This window comes from Malaclemys terrapin, chromosome 3 (genome assembly GCF_027887155.1).
Source record: "Malaclemys terrapin pileata isolate rMalTer1 chromosome 3, rMalTer1.hap1, whole genome shotgun sequence".
Lineage (NCBI taxonomy): Eukaryota > Metazoa > Chordata > Testudines > Emydidae > Malaclemys > Malaclemys terrapin.
The window spans coordinates 1,962,109-1,984,803 of record NC_071507.1 but is presented as its reverse complement, the minus strand read 5'-3'; the positions used below and the strand labels follow the sequence as shown (position 1 = coordinate 1,984,803).

Here is a 22,695-nt window from a genome sequence, read left to right as displayed (position 1 = left end):
CACTTAGGTCTCTAAATCTGGGGGTGAAGCACCCAAGTGCGAGTTTTAGGTGCCACCGTGACCTACACAACCCCAGAGTGATCCGTGAACCTGGGGAGATGGGTGCTTCTCTGCCTACCTAGCAAGTGGGGCCTGCTCCAGTAGCCAAGCTCCATGCAAAACGGGGGGAGGGGGAGTCTTTCTCTCTGACCCAATTAATATTGAATTAATCAACTTCAACGGGAGCTGGAGTGAGCCCCAGAGGTGTCGGCAGAGCCTCATTCAAATCCCCTCTCCTCAGCAGGCAGAGAGGGGGCTTACGTCAGGTCTCTCCCATCCCAAGTGGGTCTCCTAACCACTGGACTAAATCTCTATTGCAGCACCTGACTTTCATTGTGGAGCTGGGCCTCAGCGCTGCTGGGACAAGGCCTGTCCTTGACTGTGTTTGTACAGCGCCTGGTGCAGTGGGCTCTGATCCCTGGTTGATGTTTTTCAGGGCTACCAGAACACACACACAGCTGCTCAGTCACGGAGCGGGAGCCCCAGCTGAGGTGTAAGTGCCAACATTTATTAAACCAGCTGCTGAGGGTTTGGTGTGGTGTGGTGTTTTTTTGTTTTGTTTTGTTTAACAAGTTTAACACTCAGTAACAGCGGTGCTGAAAAACCAGTGGTATCCACCCCCCTGCTCAGACCTAGGGCATCTCGATGGGCTTTCCCCAACCTCCCACGCCCGTTACAGCCTGGCTTCAGGAATGCTGAGGGTCTCACAAACTCCTTGGACTCTCTTACTGCCTCAGAGCTGAGATTCCAGGAAGCTTTCAACTTTGGGTCCAGCTCTGCCGGGTCTCCAGGCAGAGGTCACTAAAACCAGGACAGAACGGCCCAGGCGGGGGAAAGCAAAGGATCAGTGGGGATAGTGTCATGGGCTGGGGGGAGCAGCATTGCTCCACTGAATTCAGATCCTTCTCTGGGAAATGTCACTGGAGATCTGGGATTTCTCAGGGGTCTCCTCCCAGGGGGTTTGAAATATTGTTCCTTGAAATGGCCCCTGGGCCGTACATGTACCCGCCGTTCCAAGCTGCACCAATCTGCCTCCACTTCTTTCCTTCTGCACTGCCTGGCTTCCTTTCTCTGTCGGGAAGTCCCAGACAGTATTTCCCAGGCCTCTGAACTTCCCCCCGCCCCTTTGTGCGCACCTCTGCTCACATGCCCTTCGCCTCTCTATCAGCAGTGTGAGTTCAGGCAGTCGCTCAACACAGAGCGCGAGAGGGAGCTGCTGCTTATCCGCTGCCCTTTCGACCTGTGTTCAGAGGGTTGGATGGTTCTTCGCAGCCCTACCCTCAAAAGTAGGGCTGGCTATTTGTCAAGGAGCTTTTCACAGCAGGATGCAGCGGGGGAGTTTAGACCAGCCAGAGCGATGCCTCTTAACCTGTCATTGTAAGAGCAGGAAGGGCCTTTTCCTTCTATCCCACCCTTTGCTAACTTTCCATCCCCCACTCTCTGGCCATCTCCGTGCTGCTCTGGGCTTGTCTACACTGGAGTTTGCATTGCATCAGTCTAACTGGAGTGGTACCAGCGCCAGCCTCTTAGAGCCTGGCCACGTGAGGATAAAGGGTGCATTTTGCAGACCTGTGGCCAAGCCCCTGGAACCATGCTGGTGTAAAGAGACTGCTTCGGGGCCGCTCAACCTGCTCTGAAATCCAATGGGGCAATTACTTGAACCTCACCCCTGCAATCCCCGCTCCCTTTTCAATAGACTCCTGGCCTGAGACATCGACACTCTCCAGGGCCCAATGCACCTCTTCCCATATTTGCAGTGACCCCAGGCAGCCTTTTCAAAGCAGAGCAGGGTTAACCAGTCAGCAGAAACGCAGTGTGGGGAGGCGCTTGTGTTAGCACAGAGACGCAAGGGTTAAGACGCAGTCCATCCTGGCCAAGCCAGCGCTCCGCCCAGTCATGCTGTCATGGAATCCATTTCCTGGCTCTCTCTGTCTCCCCTGTGTGGCCAGACACCAGCTGTCTTCTATTAGCTTCCTGTCACCTGGTGGCCCTTTGTCCTCCTGAGTTCACCGGCTCTGCCTGCTGGCGTTTCCCCTTGTTAGGTGTGTGGTGTTCAGTCCCTGGGGAACCCCTGGTCTTTCTGAATCCTACACTGATGGGGTTGGTTTTGGCCAGTCCTTTAATGCTCTGCATTCCTACCATCCCAGACAGCTGCATAACTCAACACCCAGGGCTCCTGGCCTGCCACAGGGGTAGCTTTTTAACCCTTCCCCCGCCTCTGGGTAGCATTCCCTAGTCAAATAAGTCATTGTCATGCATATCACTCATAAAAATAGTAAATTCCCTCCGCGTCACACTGGGTAACAAACCTATCCAGTGATAATACTCAAATATAAACAGGCGTTTGGAAGGCTTCAAACCCTCATGCTTCTGGATTTAAGAAAAACCTCTAACGGGGTCAGGAAGAAACTTCCCTGAGGACAAGTTATTCTATCACTGCTTACTGCAGCAGCTGGTGTGACCACTGTCCGAGAGAGACTGTCGGTCTGTTCCACGCTGGCGATGTGAGTGCTGCGTTGTTCATACCCAAAGATGTTGGTTTGTGTAGTTAAAGGCTGTAGGACACCGGTTGCCAATTAAGACCCCCAGGGTTGTTCTGCTGTACAAGATGCTCACCTAACTTCACAGCAAGCAGGGAACAGAACTCAGCGGCTCCTTCTCCAAACAGCTTCTGCCACTTGCACTAGAGGAGGGTTATCTATCGCTATTAGCTGAATGGGGCTAGTGACAAGTACTCGGATGAATGTGGTTCTGTCCAGCAGAGGGGAGCATAAGACACACAACACTGGGGAACTGGCTCTATTTCCATCTAATCTGTGGCCTAGACCCCTCCCTTCTTTAACTTCCCTTTTCACTCCATTTTAATCTTCTCAATCTGTCTTTTATCTCTGATATTAATAGAACCATATTGGGTGTCTGATTGTAAAGAGTGTTGTAGTCGATGCAAATTATGATAGAAAAATGACACAGCTGCTCCCATGGAAGCATACTCTGATGTGGCTTTGAAGATATTAAGGTATCTGAGAATACCCCTATTTTTGTACTCCCAGCTTTTCTCATGGGCATCTTCTGCATTCAACCCATAAATAACTGAATTTAAAAAGAAGTCCTGCATTTGATACACACATTGTGTTATGGTGGCTAATGTGTAGACATGTCAGCTGATAACAGCCCAAAGGAGAACCCTGGGCAAGCGCTTGAGCTGAATCAAATTTTATGTCTTTAAGAAGAACTGAGAAAGCAGCACGTCAGTTTGTAGAGCTCGGCTCAAGTGTGACCGTGGGGTGTGTTAATCAGAGCCGGGAAACTTTACCCCGTATCCACTGGCTCAGGAACTAAACTTATGGCATACCCCCTGCTGAGTTCCAGCCCTGCCTGACGGCTCTCCTGGGGCTCAGATACCCCTCCAGGCCCTTTGCTTAGGTCCAGAGATCAGTGTCCTTCTGTCTGCACGCTGGGCCTCAGGGCATGCTCCCTCCCCACACTCTAACGAAATCAATTAATGCTGCCCCCCAACACTCTAATCAACGGAGGCAGCGCAGCCCTCGCAAAACAGAGGAAATAAATGGATGAATGCTACTGGAGATCCTCCTGCAGAGTATTAATTCATGCTGCTGGGGTGGTGTCAGCAGAGTGCCCCCCGGGCCATGCAGAACTATCCTGCCAGGGCCTCCTACCAACAATGCCCTGCCAGGTCCCTCTGACCACGCCAGCCATGCCCACCTACCAGTGGTCGCCGCTGGGTCCAGATGCAGCCAGCCCCTCCCTCTCCTCAGCAGATAATGGTGACTATCTTTCTAGATATGGTACTTCCCTACCCGCCATCTCCGGGCCAACCGAGCACCTCCCACCCTCGTGTTACCGGCCCCGTTGCAGAGGGAACTGATGCACAGGGGCTGTGTGACTTAGGGTAGAGCAAGGAGTTGAAGACAAGGCATCTCAGGGTCTAGGCCGGTGCTCTAACCAGTGGATTAGCCTTCCTCTCTGGAGGGCAGCTCCCTGCAGACTCACGCAGGTGGTACTGCATTGGGTTACGCTGTCGTGGTTGCAAGGGGATTTTGTCACAACTAGAAGGACTGGAATATTTTTTTTTTGAATGCTCACTGAGATTCTGCAGAAGTGGATGATATTTGCCCAGGAAAGTTTCCTACTCATTATAGAATCCAAAATCTAGGACTGGAAGGGATGGCGAGAGGTGATCTAGTCCCATCCCCTGCACTCAAGGCAGGACTATGTAATAACTAGACTGTTCCTGACAGGTGTCTCTCTAACCTGCTCTTAACAACCTCCAATGCAGGAGACTCCACAACCTCCCTAGGTAATTTGTTCCAGTGCTTAACCACCCTGACAGCTAGGAAGTTTTTCCTAATGTCCAACCTAGACCTCCCTTGCTGCAGTTGAAGTGCATTGCTTCTTGTCCTATCCTCAGCGGTTAAGGAGAACAATTCATCACCCTCCTCCTGTAACAACCTTTTATATGACTTGAAAACTGTTATCCTGTCTCCCTCACCCCGTCAGTCTTCTCTTCTCCAGCCTAAACAAACCCAATTTTCCAATCTTCCCTCATAGCTCATGTTTTCTAGACCTTTCTTCATCTTCTCCAAGTTGTCTACATCTTTCCGAAAATGTGTCCAGAACTGGACACAATACTCCAGGTGAGGCCATGATGGGCAAGTGGGTTTTTCAAGCCCCGATGCCAGCCAAGAAATAAGAAGAGAATTTTTCAATAAAATATTTTTTACCTTTCAGAAAAATGGGGCTTTATTAAAACAAAAATCTTCCAAGGGAAAAGACTGAGTGCAGCTGAATTCTCTGTTGGGAAAATTAAATCAAAATGAAATGCATCGTGTGTGAACATCAACATGTTTTGATCAAAAACACCAAAACAAAATATTTTGATATTTCTCAATAGATTTTTTCTGAACTTTTCATTACAGCAACAGTTTCGACGTTTCAACTTTTTGTCCCGACTTGGGATGAAAATAAAAATGTCAGTATCAGAATTTCAGATGGGACAGAAATCCCATGTTTTGAACAGCTGTGGAAATAATGGAATTACACCCCTTTTCACATTTCAAGAACAGCAAGTGAGCAAACAAATTAGTAAAACTATGTAAATAGAGAAAGAAAAATGTGACTAGTGTAGATTTCCAAGCCATGTACAAGACATTTAAAATACAATTTAAATATTGAGATTGATCTTTCATTAATGATTTGCCACTACTGCTTTTGCAAGTATGACTAATGAGGAGAGTGCACGCAAGAAGAGAAAATCCATCATGCTCCTCATTAAAGTTTTCCAAGGCACAGAATGGGTATGGAGCCAAAGGGGGGCTAGCCTGATGAATATTATGTTGTGGATGATCGCTGCAGCTGGTAGAAATGCCAATTGTGTTGACAAAAGCAAATAAAGAAATGAAACACACTCAATGGGTGGGGACCTTGGGCTAGAATTTTAAGTTGAAGCATCCAGAATGGTGAGAGAAGCTTTTACCCAAGTGGCTTGTCCAGCGATGCTGACAGTGGTGGAAAGTGACATGCAATGGGATCAATGAACATCACGGTCATTGTCTGTTTGTATTATCCTGCTGTGTAGGAGCCCCAGGCAGAGCCCAGGACCCCATGTGCTAGGCACTGTACAAACAGAACAGAGCTGGGCCCGGCCCCAAAGAGTTTACAGTAGAAAGGGGCCATTTAGGGAACTGGGGTAACAATCTGTCTGGGGATTGGTCCTGCTTGGAGCAGGGGGTTGGACTAGATGACCTCCTGAGGTCCCTTCCAACCCTGATATTCTATGATTCTAACCCGGATTAGATGGGGCTGGTGCCCTTTGTAGCACGAATTCCCTGGAGGAAGGGAATAGGGTAACCAGATGTCCTGATTTTATAGGGACAGTCCTGGTATTTGGAACTTTTTCTTATATAGCAGGGGTCGGCAACGTTCGGCACGCGGCTTGCCAGGGTAAGCACCCTGGTGGGCTGGGCCAGTTTATTTACCTGCTGATGCGGCAGGTTCGGCCGATTGCGGCCCCCACTTGCCGCGGTTTGCCGTCCTGGGCCAATGGGAGTGGCGGGAAGCGGCGCGGGCCGAGGGATGTGCTGGCCGCGGCTTCCCATCGCCCCCATTGGCCCGGGGTCAGGGCCGGCTCCAGGCACCAGCTTACCAAGCAGGTGCTTGGGGCGGCCACTCCGGAGAGGGGCGGCACGTCCAGCTGTTTGGCGGCAATTTGGTGCTCAGTCCCTCACTCCTGCTCGGAGCGAAGGACATCCCGCCGAATTGCTGCCGCAGATCACGCTCCCGATTTTTGTTTGTTTGTTTGGCTGCTTGGGGCGGCCCAAACCCTGGAGCCGGCCCTGCCCGGGACAGCGAACCGCGGCCAGTGGGGTCCGCGATCGGCTGAACCTGCTGCGTCAGCAGGTAACTGAACTGGCCCGGCCGGCTAGGGTGCTTACCCTGGCGAGCCCGTGCCGAGCCCGGTTATATAGGCACCTATTACCCCCCCACCCCATCCCGATTTTTCACACTTGCTATCTGGTCACCCTAGAAGGGAAAGCCTTTGCAACAGCCCCCCCAGCTGCCTGGAGCCTCCCCCGGGGCAGAGCTGGTAGGAAAGGCAGCGGGATCCTTGGGCTGGGGGGCCCTGGCCGGTGCGCTCGGCGGGCCAGGCGTGCGGGCGCCGGGCTGCCTTTAGGACCGGGAGGGAGAGCTGCGCAGGGCGGTCAGTCCCCGGCCAGCCCCAGCCCCAGCGGTTCTTCGGCTCAAACCTCCGCCGCTTCGCCCGGGCAGCAGCCGCCGCCTCCGTCCCCGCGGCTCCGCCCGCCTGGGCACCCCGCGCTCCGGCAGCAGGGGGGCGGCTGGTCGCTCTGCCATGCGGGGCCGCGTTCGCCTCCTCCCCGCCAGTCCCGCGGCAGGCGCCCGCGGTGCAGCCAGGTCCCCCGCCGGCTCTGCCCTGCGCCCGCAGCCCGGGGCGCCTTAGCCCGCAGCCCGGCCTCTCCGGCAGCTGCCATGCGGGGCGCGGCGTGTGCGGGGCCCGAGCGGGGCAGCTAGAGGCGGGTCACCTTGCGGACCAGGTGAGCTCTGCGGGGGGACGCGGGTCCGGGCGCGCCCCAGGGATGCGCCCCGGCTGGGGAGCCGCGGTGCGGGCCGAAGGGAGGATCCCAGCCCGGCTCCCCGGGCGGCGGAGCCTGTAACCGCTGGGGGGGGCTGCTCCTGCCCCCCTTGTCTCGGGGCCCCCCGGGGCTCCCCTTGTACCGGGAGCGGCGCTGGACTCAAGCGGTTTATTGTTACCCCGAGGCGCCCTGCCCGGCCCAGGGGGGCTGGGACCCTCCCTCGGGGAGCAGCCCTGGCCCCGGCCCCGGGCTGCTGGGGGAAGTGGGCGCAGGGACGTGCCCGCGATGCCAGGCAGGGCGCCCGGCGCGGACACATCAGCCCGTCCTGCTGAACACCGAGGGGAAGTTTGTCGGGGGCTCCCCGGGGAGAGCGGGCTCGCAGCCGGGGGGCCAGCGCTCCGCTCCCGCCAGCAGGGCGCGGTGGTGGCCGCCCGGGATCCGTGCCCAACAGACCAGGTGTCAGGGCGGTGGGTGGTTAAGGGGAAGGTGCGGGCTTGGCTTGTGGGAGCGGAGCCGGTGTGCCCTGGGTGCTGGACAAGCGGAATCATTCTGCAAGAAGAAGCGATTTGCTCCGTCCGTTCACAGGTAGGAACCGATTCCTCTGGGGGAGGGAAGCTGGTGGGTAAAGCAAGCCCCTGGGAGTCAGCAAATGTGGGTCTCTCCTGCCGCCGATTGCTGGGTGATCTAGGGCAAGTCTGTTATCCCTTCGAGCCTGTCGGTAACATGGAAACGCAGCTCCCTCACACGGGTCTCCAACGGCTTCATTCGGGACAATTTGCAAAATGCTCGAAGGTCTTTCTGTGCACGGCACTGCAGCAGTGGTAGATGTTCCTAATCGGAAACTGAAGTGTTGTCAGACGCTAGGACACGGATTTGTAGGTATAGTTTATACTGTGTCGTCTGCAAAGCACAATTTGTTTGCAACAAAAACGGTAGCAATGGGGCGTGCAAAGGTATATCCAGTTGTATTTTCTTAACATAGAAAGAAAAGCGGAATTAGCCAGTGAAATGAGACACTAGCTTTAGAAAACATCTCTTGGGCTCTGACTCATAAGAATAAAAGTAAAAAAAAGAAAAAAAAAGATAAACAACTAAGGATAAATAAAGAAAGGAGAGACAGAAAGAACCTATGAAAAATATAACCTTTCTTGAGGGGGCTTAAACACTCCGTTAAAATAATGAGCCATGAACCCCTCTGAAACTGGGTATTAACAACAATTAAAAGATGCTTTGAGATTCTTAAACCCAGGAAGATGTGCTAACTGGTGTTTTCCAGGGGATTATTGTGGGTTGGAGACTGCAGCCAGAGTGAAGAATACACTTGTATCCATTCCTGTATGAAGATAGTGATTGTTAATGAGTTGTCTACCTCAAACTAGCAGCATTTGGAGCCTCTTCATACTAGTTGGAAGCTCGCTGCCCCACAGGATAAATTAATTCTCATTTTACTGGTCAAGGTGACATTTTAGAGAGAATTTTGTATCTGTAGCTCATGTGCGTGTTTATGAAAGATAAATGCATTTGTAATAAATTAAATCAAGCCGAAGAACATTGCATTCCACCACCACCACCACATACTTAATACATCCCGCACAGAACTAAAGCTCTTAGTTATACAAATGCAGATATAATGCAGTTGCACTATATATCTGCAGCATATTCCATTGAACCTCGTTCAGTATTCCTAATGTTTTGACTTCGTAGGATGGTATCAGAAGGTGAAGCGTATTCTAGCAATGCCCACTAATGCCCTGATATGCTTCTCTTCCTTCCCATTATAAATTCCTATCCGCAGGCATTTATAACTCAACCATAAATGTCTCAGTCCAGGACAGCGTTAAAACCAGTTTGGTCTGCTATTAAACTAAGACTGCATAGCCAATTAGGTTTGCTGACTTCAGAATTTGTGTGTGCATCCTTGTGTTTTTTCGGAAACAGAAATTTGACAGGTCATGATTTACATTGTGCCAGTGGGAGAAAAGGAAAACAAAGTGAAGGTTTTAATATTAGAAATAACTAATAACTTTGGTTCAACCAAGATGTAATAAGTCTATGTACATGCTTGGGCATACGGCTACACAGACTAAATAATAAATCCTTTGGCCAAACTTCCCTACATGTGATTAACACAGGAGAGCCTCAGAGCTATTACAGTCTGTATGGTAACAATAAAACAAAAAGCCAGGTCCTGAGCTGGCCCAAATCAGCGGCGCTCTAGTGATTTCGCTGGGGCGGTGCTAAGGATCTGGCCAGAAGGCAAAGCACGAAGTGTGATGGGTTTGGGTTAGGAGGCACTGGTTTTCATTGCACCTGCAAAGACCGCACTTCAAAAGAGCAATGCAGTACATGTGGGATGGCCGTGTATGCCTGCAGTACACAAGCTATTTTTATACAGACCCATCCTTGTCCCTATTGCATGTATCTATCAATTAGCCTTTGTAACGGTACCTGTTCCCCACCCACACAGACCTGCAAAATTTCTTTATTTTTAAGCACTGAAGTCTCGATTCAGCAAAGCATTTGAGCGTGTGGTTAATTTGAAGTCAGGGGGATTTCAGCTTTGCTGAATTGGAGCGCCAGGCCTGTTTCTTCCTCTTCCCAGAGGCCCTGGGAAGAAGCAAGGGGTTATTCTCGAGGCCTGCCAAGATCTTAGGGGATCCGGCAGCTGACAGGGCTTTCCCTGCTTGCAGGTGTCCCCAGCGCAGCTCCAAAGGGGGGTTGCAGCCTGCACCCAAAAGCTGGTGCAGCCCTAAGATAGCATTGCTTTTCGGTGGGTCTCCCACTGGTTTGCAGGGGGAGGACGATGTGTGCTCTACTTCTGACAGTTCCACCCACCCTCATCCAGCAAAGCTTGGCCCTGCTCATGTGCTTAAAGTGACACACCTGCTTAAGCACCTTGCTGGATGGGGGCCCGCGGGTGACCCTCCATCGCCATCCAGAGTTCTCGGCGGAGCCAGGGCCGGGTGGGTACTAACCCCTCTCTATTTCCATGCCCCGAGCCGGGAACCCACCTGATTTTCATCCCATCTGGCCGTGCCGGCAGGGGAAGGTGCCTAGGTTCTTGTTTCCTGCTCTCAGGGTGGGGTCTGCTAGGCTGACCCCGTGATAGGGCTGGGTTTGATTCAGCTCTGCTAGGCTTTCTAGGGCCTGTTACCTGTGCTCAGGATAGGAGCTAAGAAACGTCCATAAAGGCTGATCCCAGGCCCAGCGGGATCCATGGATTTCAATGGGCTTCGGACCCGCCCCTAAACGCGTTTACCTGTGGCGGAGAGAGTGTGTCCAACGTGACTTTGGTTTATTCCATCTGTGTCCCATGCTCCTGTCACACGCCAGTCCCAGCCCAGCCCCGTTTCAGTTACTAGTACATGGCACGTTGGCGCCACTGTCTCTTTCTGGCTCCATAATTGCTTAAAAACCTGCTAGAGCGAGCTCTGGTTTATTGCCCTGACGGTGTCAGCTTAATCTAGCCCTCCTGCCCGTGATAGATGGATATTAGCTATTTACCGTACCAGTGAATTGTTTCACTGGCAAAGTCAGTTCATACGTTTGTATTTTGCCAGTGAGGGAGCATTAATTCTGAATTCTCTGTTTCCCCATTGGTACTGCCCGTCCTCTGCTCTGTCCTTACCTGGTAGACCCTAGCGGCCCCAGCTGAGATCAGGGTTGCGCTAAGCTCTGTACATATGCAGTCCTTGTACTGAAGAGCTTATAGACAAGACAGAAACGGGGTGTGGGAGGGGAAACCGAGGCACTCAGGTGTGAAATAACTGGGTGAAGGTCACAGAGCAGGTCAGTGGCAGGGAGATGAATAGACTCCAGGTCTCCTGGGTCCCAATCCAGTTTCTAAAAACCTTGGCCTGCTCCGTGGCCAGCTCTGTTACAAGTGACAGTGGATTTGCCTCTATAGACTACTTGGGAAAATGTAATTGAGAAAATAGTGTAAAGTTGGCGACTCTCGGTAGAAGAAGTTCATAGGACTGAGCCCGGCAGTCGTGCGCAGGGCGTGAGGCCAGCTGTAGTGCAATAGCAGGTCTCATTTCCCATGCACCCCTAGAGCACCAATTGGGGAAGAGCCGGAAGGTACCTGGCCTATTAAATTGGTCTCTGTCTGTCGGCTTGCGGTTGACCTGCTGTACACGTTCTCTCTGAAGCAAACTGTGATCTTGCTCGGGGTGTGGTCTGATATGGCATCATTCATTTAAATGCCTTGTCAATCAACCTAAGCATTCTGGTCGCGTGGTTACCACAGACGTGATTACCCTGGAGAATTTTCATCCTCGTCTCAGGGTTCAGGGTTCATGCTGGTTAAACAGATTGTGCGAGGTCACAGCTGATCCTGTACGATGGGGAACTGCCCCGACCACCTCAGGGGAGAGCGATGAGACTGCTTGCCCCTTGGGGTACTGGTTCCTATCTCTAGCAGGGTCTGCTTTACCATGCTGCCTACCGCAAATTGCCCATTGATGGTGATGAGGCAGGCGGCGAACAAGGACCACTGATACCATTTACATCTGGGAGGCAGGAGGGGCTTGTGATGAAGGTATTGGTCTGAAAGCCTGCTTTCAGTTCTAAGCTTCCCTACCCCCTTCTTCTAGAAGAGATCCTTGATAGCATGTGATTAACTTCTATTCATGGCAGTGGGTGGTAGGCACCCAAATATCTCTGAGGACCTGGGCCTCAATCTATCTCTGCCTCATTTCCCCATCTGCAAGATGGCAGTTCATAGCAATTCTTTTCTTCCATCCTTTGTCTTGTGTGTTTAGACTGTAAGGTCTTTGGTGCAGGGACTGATTTTTTTCCTGTGTGTTTGTACAGAGTATAATGCTGTGGGCCCTGATCTCAGAGGTGCTATTGTAACACAGATCACAATAATAGTTAGAGAGGAGAGAAGCCCTCGTAACTCACCCCCCAAGATCTCAGGAGGGAAGTACATTGTTCCACTGGAGATGGAAGTGCAGGGTGGTTCCCGTACTGCTACTATCTGGCTCTTATCTAGCACTTCTCATCAGTAAATCTTGAAGTGCTTTGCAAAGGAGGTCAATATTATTATCCCCATTTTACAGATGGGGAAGCTGAGGCACGGGACAGTGACATGACTTGCTCCTAGTCACTCAGCAGGCTACTGGAGTAGAAGCCAGGTCTCCTGAGTCCTCATTCAGTGCCCCAGCAGCTGGGCCATACTGCTCCCCTTTAAGCTGCTCGAATACTAGAGTGATGGGTACACTATAAAGCCTGGAATAGAGTAGAAGAAAGTCAACGGAGTTACTCTGGGCCCTACGTCAGTGTAAATGTGATCTGAATTTATCCCTCAGTGATACTGAGAAGTCCTGGGCATTGTGACACTGCAGAGTTAAGGTTGCAACCAAATTTTCATTGAATGCCCAGTTCTGGCCCTTGCTAAAATCTACAGCAAGGGTCAGATTGGCCTTGAATGTGTGAGGTGAAGTCTGGGACCAGGGTAGAATTTTTCTACTTCATTTGACCTCATAGACTCATAGACTTTAAGGTCAGAAGGGACCATTATGATCATCTAGTCTGACCCCCTGCATGCTGCAGGCCATAAAACCGTCCCTACCCCTTCCCTGGACTCTGCTGTTGAAGTCCCCAATCCTGTTTTAGGTGACTTCAATCGGCAGAGACCCTCCTGCTAGAGATCCCTGCCCCATGCTGCGGAGGAAGGCGAAAAACCTCCAGGGCTCGGCCAATCTGCCCTGGAGGAAAATTCCTTCCCGACCCCAAAAATGGAGATCAGTCAGACCCCGAGCATATAGGCAAGAGTCACCAGCCTGACCCCTGTCAGCCATTATACGATTTACCTACCATTGTTTGGTTTTCCTTGACTACTATGTTTTACCATTAAACCATTCCCTCCATAAATTTATCTAACTTAATCTTAAAACCAGACAGGTCCGTCGCCCCCACCGTTTCCCTCGGAAGGCCGTTCCAATATTTCACCCCTCTGACGGTCAAAAACCTTCGTCTAATTTCAAGCCTGAACTTCCCCACGGCCAGTTTATATCCATTCGTTCTCGTATCCACATTAGTACTAAGCTGGAATAATTCTTCTCCCTCCCTTGTATTAATCCCTCTAATATATTTAAAGATAGCAATCATATCCCCCCTCAGCCTTCGCTTTGTCAGACTAAACAACCCAAGCTCCTCTAGTCTCTTTTCATACGACAGGTTTTCCATTCCTCTGATCATCCTAGTGGCCCTTCTCTGCACCCGTTCCAGTTTGAGTTCATCTTTTTTAAACATGGGAGACCAGAACTGCACACAGTACTCCAAGTGAGGTCTCACCAGCGCCTTGTACAACGGGAGCAGGACCTCCTTATCCCTACTAGATATACCTCGCCTAATGCATCCCAAGACAGCATTGGCTTTTTTCACCGCCACGTCGCATTGTCGACTCATAGACCTGTTTTCTGGTGTATGGGATGAATTCTTAATTAGGCGCAGAGGAGCCAGTGAAGTCACTTTGGATTTCTACTGCATTGAATGAGAGCAGCACTTTGCCCTTCCCTACAATTAAGAATTCAATTATCCACACCAGAGAACAGATGTATCTGCAGGCTCCAAAAGTGCAAGGCAGGGCAGTTTGCTTTCCTTCTGCTTGGCTAAGTAAGTTCAGCTGCTGACTACGGGAAGACTCTGGTGTTCGTGGCCGTTGAGCGAAGACGGGTGTCCTGGCGGGTTTCAGAATACATCAGTGCCTCGTGCTTGCCTCCGATTTGGAAATCTGCTAATAGTGAATAAAGGAGGAGATCTCCGGGGGGTGGGGGTGGGCAAACTACACTGTAGAGACCTAAGTGGGGCTCCCAGTGAAGTCAACAGGGAAGGCTCCAGCGTATAAAGTGAGCGTGTGTGTGTTTTCCCAAAGAAAAAGAATCCCTCTTCTCCCAAGCTCATCCCACTAACACCTCTGTTGAGGGTCTGAGTGACCCCAGGCCCAGCCAGAGAGGAGAGAGGCCGGGGGCGGAGCTAAGAGACCCACACCGTCTCTGGGGGAGGGACCGGAGAAGGGGAGGCGTGAGCGGAGCAGTAGAACTGAGCCTAGCTGATGGCAATAATACCTTGCGGGTGGGGGGACACCAGGGAGGTACCTCTCTGAACGTACCTGGGCCTCCATTGGAATGTCTCTCTTCAGGCTCTGATCAGAGCTCTGCCATGAATGGGTCTGGGCTTTCAGCTCCAGGCAGGTAGGTCAGAGTTAGTTACCTGTGCTGGAAAAGCAAATGGCAGTTTAATGTCTCAGCCAAGCCAGAGTAGCATCTTTAGAGCCTTGCAAACTTAGCAGCACCAGCTGCCGCTTTTGCAATGTGGTTTGATTGTTAAGAGGCAGAGCGTACAGCTTGCAAGCTGGAGTCTTGAGACTGAGGTAGGGCACTCCCTTCTCTTCTGGGCATATTGTCTCTGTAGTGCTCCCCTCTATCAGACCCAGGGCTGGGCCATACCACAGGGAAAAGCCAGGGGTAGCGATGCTGGACTGATTCCGCCCCTGTTTAATGGAGTTCTACCTTGTTTAGACACAGGTCTTACTGCACCTTTCAATGGGGCTGCATGCGTGAGGGTCCTCGGCTGGCATCCCTCTAGTCCGTGCCCGGGCTGTTCTGCTCTGCACGTGCTCAGGTTGGGGAAGGACAGACTGCAAGTGGGACACGCATCACTGTTGCCCAAACCGAATAGGGGAGGCAGGTTGATCTTGTGTGTGAGACGATGGACAGGGCCGCGGGTGAGATGGGCTCTGGCTCTGGGTGACCCTTTTTCCCACCCATTGTCCATTTAGACTGCCATCTCTTTCCGACAGCGACTGGCCCTAGGTATGGGTCTGTTGCGGGCCTAGCACATGGGACCCGATGGCAGTTGGGCCCCTAGGTTTTACTGTCCTACAAATACTAATAAAATCAAGACAAAACGCAGCGGTTCAGCCTGAATTTCCGAACAGGTAGCAACTATGAAAAGCCAACTGTGCGCTCGTAAGCAACCCCGCTGTCCCCTTGGGAGCACTGGGGTAAGACGCGCTTTGCATTCACAAGCCAAAAGCTGTTTGGCCTCATCGGCTCCATTTATCAGCCTCGCACAAACCACGGGGCAGAGGGCTGTGGTCAGTGAGAGGCCTGTGCCTCACAATAGAATCATAGAATATCAGAGTTGGAAGGGACCTCAAGAGGTCATCTAGTCCAACCCCCTGCTCAAAGCAGGACCAATTCCCAGCTAAATCATCCCAGCCAGGGCTTTGTCAAGCCGGGCCTTAAAAACCTCCAAGGAAGGAGACTCCACCACCTCCCTAGGTAACCCATTCCAGTGCTTCACCACCCTCCTAGTGAAATAGTGTTTCCTAATATCCAACCTGGACCTCCCCCACTGCAACTTGAGACCATTGCTCCTTGTTCTGTCATCTGCCACCACTGAGAACAGCGGAGCTCCATCCTCTTTGGAACCCCGCTTCAGGTAGTTGAAGGCTGCTATCAAATCCCCCTTCACTCTTCTCTTCTGCAGACTAAACAATCCCAGTTCCCTCAGCCTCTCCTCGTAAGTCATGTGCTCCAGACCCCTAATCATTTTTGTTGCCCTTCGCTGGACTCTTTCCAATTTTTCCACATCCTTCTTGTAGTGTGGGGCCCAAAACTGGACACAGTACTCCAGATGAGGCCTCACCAATGTCGAATAAAGGGGAACGATCACGTTCCTCGATCTGCTGGCAATGCCCCTACTTATACAGCCCAAAATGCCGTTAGCCTTCTTGGCAACAAGAGCACACTGTTGACTCATATCCAGCTTCTCGTCCACTATAACCCCTAGGTCCTTTTCTGCAGAACTGCTGCCTAGCCACTCGGTCCCTAGTCTGTAGCAGTGCATGGGATTCTTCCGTCCTAAGTGCAGGACTCTGCACTTGTCCTTGTTGAACCTCATCAGGTTTTTTTTGGCCCAATCCTCTAATTTGTCTAGGTCCCTCTGTATCCGATCCCTACCCTCTAGCCTATCTACCACTCCTCCCACTTTAGTGTCATCTGCAAACTTACTGAGAGTGCAATCCACACCATCCTCCAGATCATTAATGAAGATATTAAACAAAACCATGCCCTGGACTGGCCGGGGGCTGCAGGTTCGGATGAGGGACGCTGCCAGATGTGTGTGGGGAGGTTGCTCAGCCTGGGCTATTTACTTCAATTCGCCTGTCCGCTCTCTTCTTAGCATAGCGCAGCGTGTCCCAGGCGGCACGGGACCGGGACTCATCACCCCATTTGCTCCGCTGGCTGGGTCAGTAGCTTCCCCGGGCCGGGTACTGACAGGGAGGACGATGTGATCGCTGAGCCTCCCTCCACCTCCATCCTCAATGGGCAGAAGTGACTCGCTCGGAAGGGCAGTGTTAATTACCGGTGCAGAGCTCGTAACAGTGACTTGCTAAAGCTTCGCTAGGGGTCCAGGGAACGACCGTTCGTTCTCCAGGCTGGGAATGGACAGGAAGAATCTCCTGCAGGTAGCTCTCTTGTCAGCCAAACTATTCTTCGCTACAGCTTGGCCTGGGAACTTGGGCAAGGAGCGTTTTCGGCCCTGCGAGTGAGCCGTGAGTATGTGATGCTGGCCTACGAGCCGGGCAGCGAACTCCCCTGAGGAGGGGGCCGTGGGGGAGGGAAGCTCTATCGATCAGAGGAGCCAATGTCAATAATAAATTAGTTGCAGTGCTCGTGTACTGCTGTTGGCTTCCATTCTCCCGAGTGAATGCAATTCTACATCCGGAGCCTGAGCCCCAGAGTAGCAATACTGAAATTAATGGGGCCAGATCCCCAACTGGTGTAAATCAGCATAGGGGCATTGAAGTCACCCCTCAGGCAGCTAGAGGGGTCGCTAAGGGTCCCTGGACGGCAGTGGAGTTGTACCGGTATACGCCGGCCGGACCATACATGTGTTTCTAATGGCACACGCCTCACGAAATCAAGCACCTCAAACTGCCCCCAGCTTTAGCATCCGACCAAAGTTAGAACTTCACCAAACTGTTATTGAGCATTAGAAGTCCCGGCAAGGCTCAGCCCCACCTGTCAGTAGCCCAGCGACCTGCCCCACAGCGGATCCAAGCTGACCATCACGGCTTGATTCTGCGCTCTTGTGCCATCAGAAGAAGCTGCGAGTCCTGCATGGGGAGCGTGCTCTGTGCAAAAAGGGCAAGTGGCCCATGTTCACAACCCCCCTAGCTCAGGGAGGGTCTGCTCCTGCTCCTGTCAGGCTCGGTGGAGAGTTTAGCATTGATTTCATAGGGAGCAGGGAAGGCCACAGGAGGAGCGCTGCGGTGAAACACGTCCAACTGTTGTCTCCTGAAGGAGGATCAGCTGGTCTCATGGGGAGACAGGATAAAGGGGCAAATAAAGAGATCTTCAGAGCTCTGACATCCCAGCGGGATGCTGCTGCGTGGGGTCAGGGCTGCGAGGATCTGAATGGAAAGCGATATGTTTGTAACAAGGGAATGAGCTCTTGTTGTTGTTTATATTGTAGCAGCAGGGAGAGGCCAGCCAGGGCTCGGCATTGTGCTAGGCGTGCGGACACTGAGGAAATGACCGTCCCTGGCCCAACGAGTGAGAATTTTAAATCTCTCCCTGACCTGCCGTTCGGCAGAAGTCAGTCTGGTAACTCCAGGTGACACATCCGGCTGAAATAAAAGCCACTTTGCAGCACACACGGTGGCAGTGTTAAAGCCCAAGTGAAGGCCCAGTGCAGACGCTTCTTATTTCATACCCAAGCACTCCCCTTAGCTTTGCATTTTGACCCTTAGTTCCATCCCGGCTGGGACCCCGATTCATTTCTGCGCGTTTCAGAAGCGAACTCTGATTCTAGTTTTAAAGAGGAAACTCGGCTTTCATCGGAGAGGTGCAGCAACGACTAACAGCAGCGTTCCCATCCCCAACGCAGCGATGTCCTGCTGGAGGACCCAGCTTTCAAAAGGTTGGCAAATGAAACCCATTGTGCCCCTTGCCGAAAGTGTGGGTAGCCTGGGCTGAGGTTGGTAATCGGATACATCTTCCACTTTCTTAGGGCTTGCCTACACGAATTGTACCACTGTCGTTTTACCAGTCTAATGACCCGTGTGACACTCTTACTCCAGAATAAGAGAGCCTTTTTCCAGCTGAGTTTATATTGCTTTCAAAGTGACATCAGCTAAACTGGAAAGAGGCTCTCTTATGTTGGAAGAAGCTTGCCCACATGGGGAGATATGCCAGTATAACTATCTCGGTACAATTAAGCCACTGAATTTCCCCATATAGATGAGCTCTCACATGCTCTCTGAGCCATGAAATAGTTAATGTAACGTAATCACTAAGACCCATTGAAATCAGCGGTGCAGTTCATGCTTCTGAGCAAGATTGTTTCTGGCTCTCTGCAAACTCAGGCAGACACCTGCATTGGTTACATTCAGGCTACGTTCTCAAGGCTTTTTTCACAACCACAACAGCTAGAGACTTGCTTTTTTTGTAAATGAAAGCTGAGTTTCTGGAGAACAGTTGAGAGGCCTATTGTGTTGCTCTAGCTGGTTCTTCAGGTGCACTTCATATTCTGGGGAACACTATCCTAATAGATTAATAACCCCCCCCCCTCCTCCCAAGAACTAAATCAATGTAGAGGTTTATTTATTGTGGTGAGGGTTTTCAGAAGTGCTCAGGATTGGCTGAGTTCTGCCCTCAGTGAAATCCATGGTAAAACTCCCGTCAACTTCAGCGGGAGGAGGGTTAGGCCAACAATGAGTGCTTCTGAAAATCACATCCTTAAAACAGATCATTTACAGATGAAAAAGTCAAAAATCTTGAAAATGTTCATTCAAAAACCCATTTTTTTTCAGTTAAAATGTTTTGTTTCAATAATTTTCAAATGTTTTGACTTTTTTTTTTTTTTCACTCATTAGCTTAAATTTCTAAACGAAAAGTCACCGCGAACCAGAAACCTGGCATTTTTGTCTTGAACAAAACGAAGTATTTCAACAATTTAGTAACTTTTTTTTCAACATTGTTTAGAATCTGGAGATCTGTGCAAACTGGCCCTGTATCATCAAAACCAAAATTGTTTGTGAATCAGCATTTTTTGATGAAAAAGCAATTTGTGAAAAAAAATTCCCAACCAGCTGTATGAACAGGCTGAGAATTTTCATAATTTCACATAAGGCTCTTTTGAACAATGGACTAATACGGCATGGGGGCTAGACCTGATAGCCAGACTCCGACTTCACAAAGTGACACACACACAGGCACAGCTAAGAAAATTGTCTGTAACTCTGTTTGCACATGCATAGCAGGAAGGGCGAGTACCATGGTCGGTGCTTTATCTTTGCTTCAAAATGCTTGTCCTCATATGCCTCTGAAATATGTCTGGTTTCACTCTGGTAAACCTGTGGCTCAGAAATACAAAGGACTTGTGAGGGCTTGGAATCAGACTGTCTGCTGAGGGTTCATCCTTGCTGCTTTACTGCTGAGAAATGTATAGATAACTCTGAGTCCCTCGGTATCTATTGACCTTGTTTTCTACTGCACAACAAAATTTGTTGGCATTCAAGTTGATCATTGATTAAAGCTTAGTGGCTCGCAGCTCGGGAATTTCCCCTCAAAAGAAATCGGTGACACCTTTTATTATTTTGCTGTCGCTGTATTCAAATAAAGAGAGGCAAGCATCTCACCCAGTCTGTGCTCAGAACACTGGGACAGTGCCTGTTAAGGGTGGTGCGTGGTTAAGCAGTTACAGATTATGGCACGAGGGATAAGCAGTTTTCCTAGAGTGTACGGTGTATCCTGATTGACCATCCAGTGACGTTTTCTGAGATATGTGAGATGCAGGATTCCTTGAGAATCACCTCTGAATTAGGGGAATGCATTAGCCCTATTACTATAGGAATGCTGAGTGGAAATACAGTTCATTTTCTCATCCTTGCAGTAATTTCAGACAGATTTCAGAGTGGACCAACCAAATGATCCTTCCTGTTTCAGAAAAGGCCTGTTGGTTTAGGATCGTAATTCAAGAGGGTGGCCACCAGCCAGTTGTGGAAGCAGCACAAAATAGTGAGAACTCAGTTTTTCTCCGACACAGTTAATCATTAGCTCTGCCCTGGGCGTGTTGAAATCAATGGCAAAATGTTCTTGGGAGAGTGGCGCCTTAAGAAATGTATGTGTTACTTCACCTTTAAGGTCTGGAACTTCTGGTGTGGCATTCCTAGATGGAGACCGAACTTGGCCTCTGGGCTACACTTAAATGAGATCAGCCTGGGTACGCCATTCAGGGCTGTGAAAAATCTCATGCCATAAGCCACGTAGTTAGGTCAACCTAACCCAAGAGGTGGACACGGCTCGGTTGATGGCAGAATTCTTCTGTTGACCTAGCTACTGCCTCTGAGAGGTGGATGAACGATGTTGATGGAAACACCCCTTTGGTCGAGGTAGGAAGTGTTGACGTTATGGTGCTCTAACGCCATTGCTGTGCTGCCATAGTGTAGACATACCCTCCATGATCACCATAGCAACTAGAGCGGCCATTGTTTGCTTTTTTTTTTTCTCAAATCACCTACGTGACTGAAACAACGAGGAGTCCGGGGGTACCTTAAAAACTAACTATCTGTTAGTCTTTAAGGTGCCCCCGGACTCCTCGTTGTTTTTGTGGCTACAGACTAACACAGCTACCACTCTGCTAAGTGACTGAGGAGTCTAAGTCCCAAGATTTAGGCACTTACAGCCAAAATCCCATTGGCTTTCAATGAGATGTAGGCGCCAAAGTACCTAAGTCACATTTGAAAATGTCACTTGGCTCCTAAGTCACTTAAGTCCATATTTCAATTGACTCAAGGGGAGATAGGTGCCTAAATGCCTTTAAAAAATCTGATTCTGGCCCTTAGGCACTTAGGAAAATGTTGCTCTGTGTTCCCCAGCCCCACACCTCTTTTCTCCCCTGGGATGGGAGAAGAATTGGAGGCTGGCTTTCATTTCCAAAAGTGCCAAGTGATTTTTGGCTGTCTCAATTGTGGAGTGGCCAGCTTAAGACCCGTGAAGGGCTCTAGTTTTCAGAAAGTTCTGAACGCCCTGCCTCTGTCAGGGCCCTTTGTGCTGCTTCAAGTTGGGTCCTCAGACTCACTGGTCACTGGAAATTTAGGCCGCTTGGTGCCCTGCCAGATTCTCCAGTCCCACTGCTTCTCTGAGCACTCCCTAGCCATGTGTGGACAGAGCCCTGGAAGCTGCTGTCCCTACGGTCATGGAGGCAGGATTAGCCTGGATGCTTTCCCGAGGATAATGCCACTGATCTCGCCATTGCCGTAAGTGGCCCAACTCTCCACCGCTTTGTGTCCCCACTCACAGCTGTGCGGAGCAAATCCAGTGAGTGTTGAACGCTCTGCCAGATGAGATGGCGAGCATTTTACTCCCACTTGTGCTGTTGTAAATAACAACCCAGGATGAGACGCCAACTCCTGGAGCTGGGTGTTATCTGGCCAATATTAGCACCTACAGCAAGCAGGCAGGGAATTTGACAGCTGAACTTGAAGGCAGAGATAAGGGTGGCTTGAAATTGCTTTTTCCCAAGTGCTACTGACACAGACAAGACTTTCTTTGTTGGGCGGTGTGACTTCCCGGAGGTGTGGGTCCTGATCGCACGACCTTAAAGAAGCCACTCGGGTAACTGGCACAACAGCGGCCACCCTGTGCATTATTTTTGGGCACTGCCTGACGTACACTTTTTATCCCAAACGATGCCCCAGTTGTGGGGCTTCCCGTCGGCATTTCTATGTGGTGGCTCCGTGTGCGTGGACAAATGCGTGTCAGGTGCCAGCCATGGGGCAGAGGGCAATTGTTGGTTGAAAAATTTCGCTCTACTGAGAACCAGAACACTTTTTCTATCTGAGACAGGAATGGGCAAAGCTGGAATATCCAGGGAACAATGGTCTGTCCAGCTGACGGGCAGTTTAGATGTCAGCTTTTTGCCTGAAGAAAAGCTCCCCGAACTGCTTTGAAGCATATTTTTTATTTAATTTTTATAGCTAATTTTAAACAAAGACAAACAAATCATAACCTTTAGTGATTTTAGTGGGTTACCAATTTTTTAAATGTTAATGAACTATTATTTTAAAGCATGTTTAGTATTTGTAGTTATAACAACAATACGTTAGGGGCACTTAAAACCAAGGTTGCTATTTATTTACTTTATTATATAATTTTCTGTTTTCTGTTTTTATTTTGATAGCAAAGCTGCTAACATGCAGCTGTGTGGCTTTGCCTCTTAGGCCCTAACATTTTCCTAGCTCTGTGAGGTCTGATTTAGAGCTGGCAGTGGCTGAACATACAGAATTGCTGACTGCAGTTCTGTCAGATTGTGGGGTGCACATAGGAATGTGACACGGGCTCAGGGACCCTGCACGGTGGGAGGATCCCAGAGCTCAACCTGCTGCCAGAATGTCTACACTGCAATTAAACTGCCTCGCGACCCGAGCCAGCGGGCACGGGCCGGCTGCAGGTGTCTAATGGCAGTGTAGACACACCCTTTGTGAAATGAAAGCCCGGGCTGCCTGAAACGACGCCCCAAGCCCATA

General features: G+C 50.5%; 1 protein-coding gene across 3 annotated transcripts in view; it reads left to right on the top strand.

The window, feature by feature from the left end:
- The first annotated feature begins 6,623 nt into the window (after positions 1 to 6,623).
- Positions 6,624 to 22,695, top strand: part of SYNDIG1 (synapse differentiation inducing 1) — a 94,037-nt gene continuing 77,965 nt past the window's right edge. The window contains exon 1 of one of the 3 annotated variants that reach the window (XM_054022639.1): positions 6,624 to 6,643. The gene's annotated coding sequence lies outside the window, so the exon portion shown is untranslated. Of the gene's footprint in view, positions 6,644 to 6,803; positions 7,110 to 7,656; positions 7,734 to 22,695 lie in introns of those variants that run through there. The other 2 variants (XM_054022637.1, XM_054022638.1) reach the window with 2 other exon arrangements.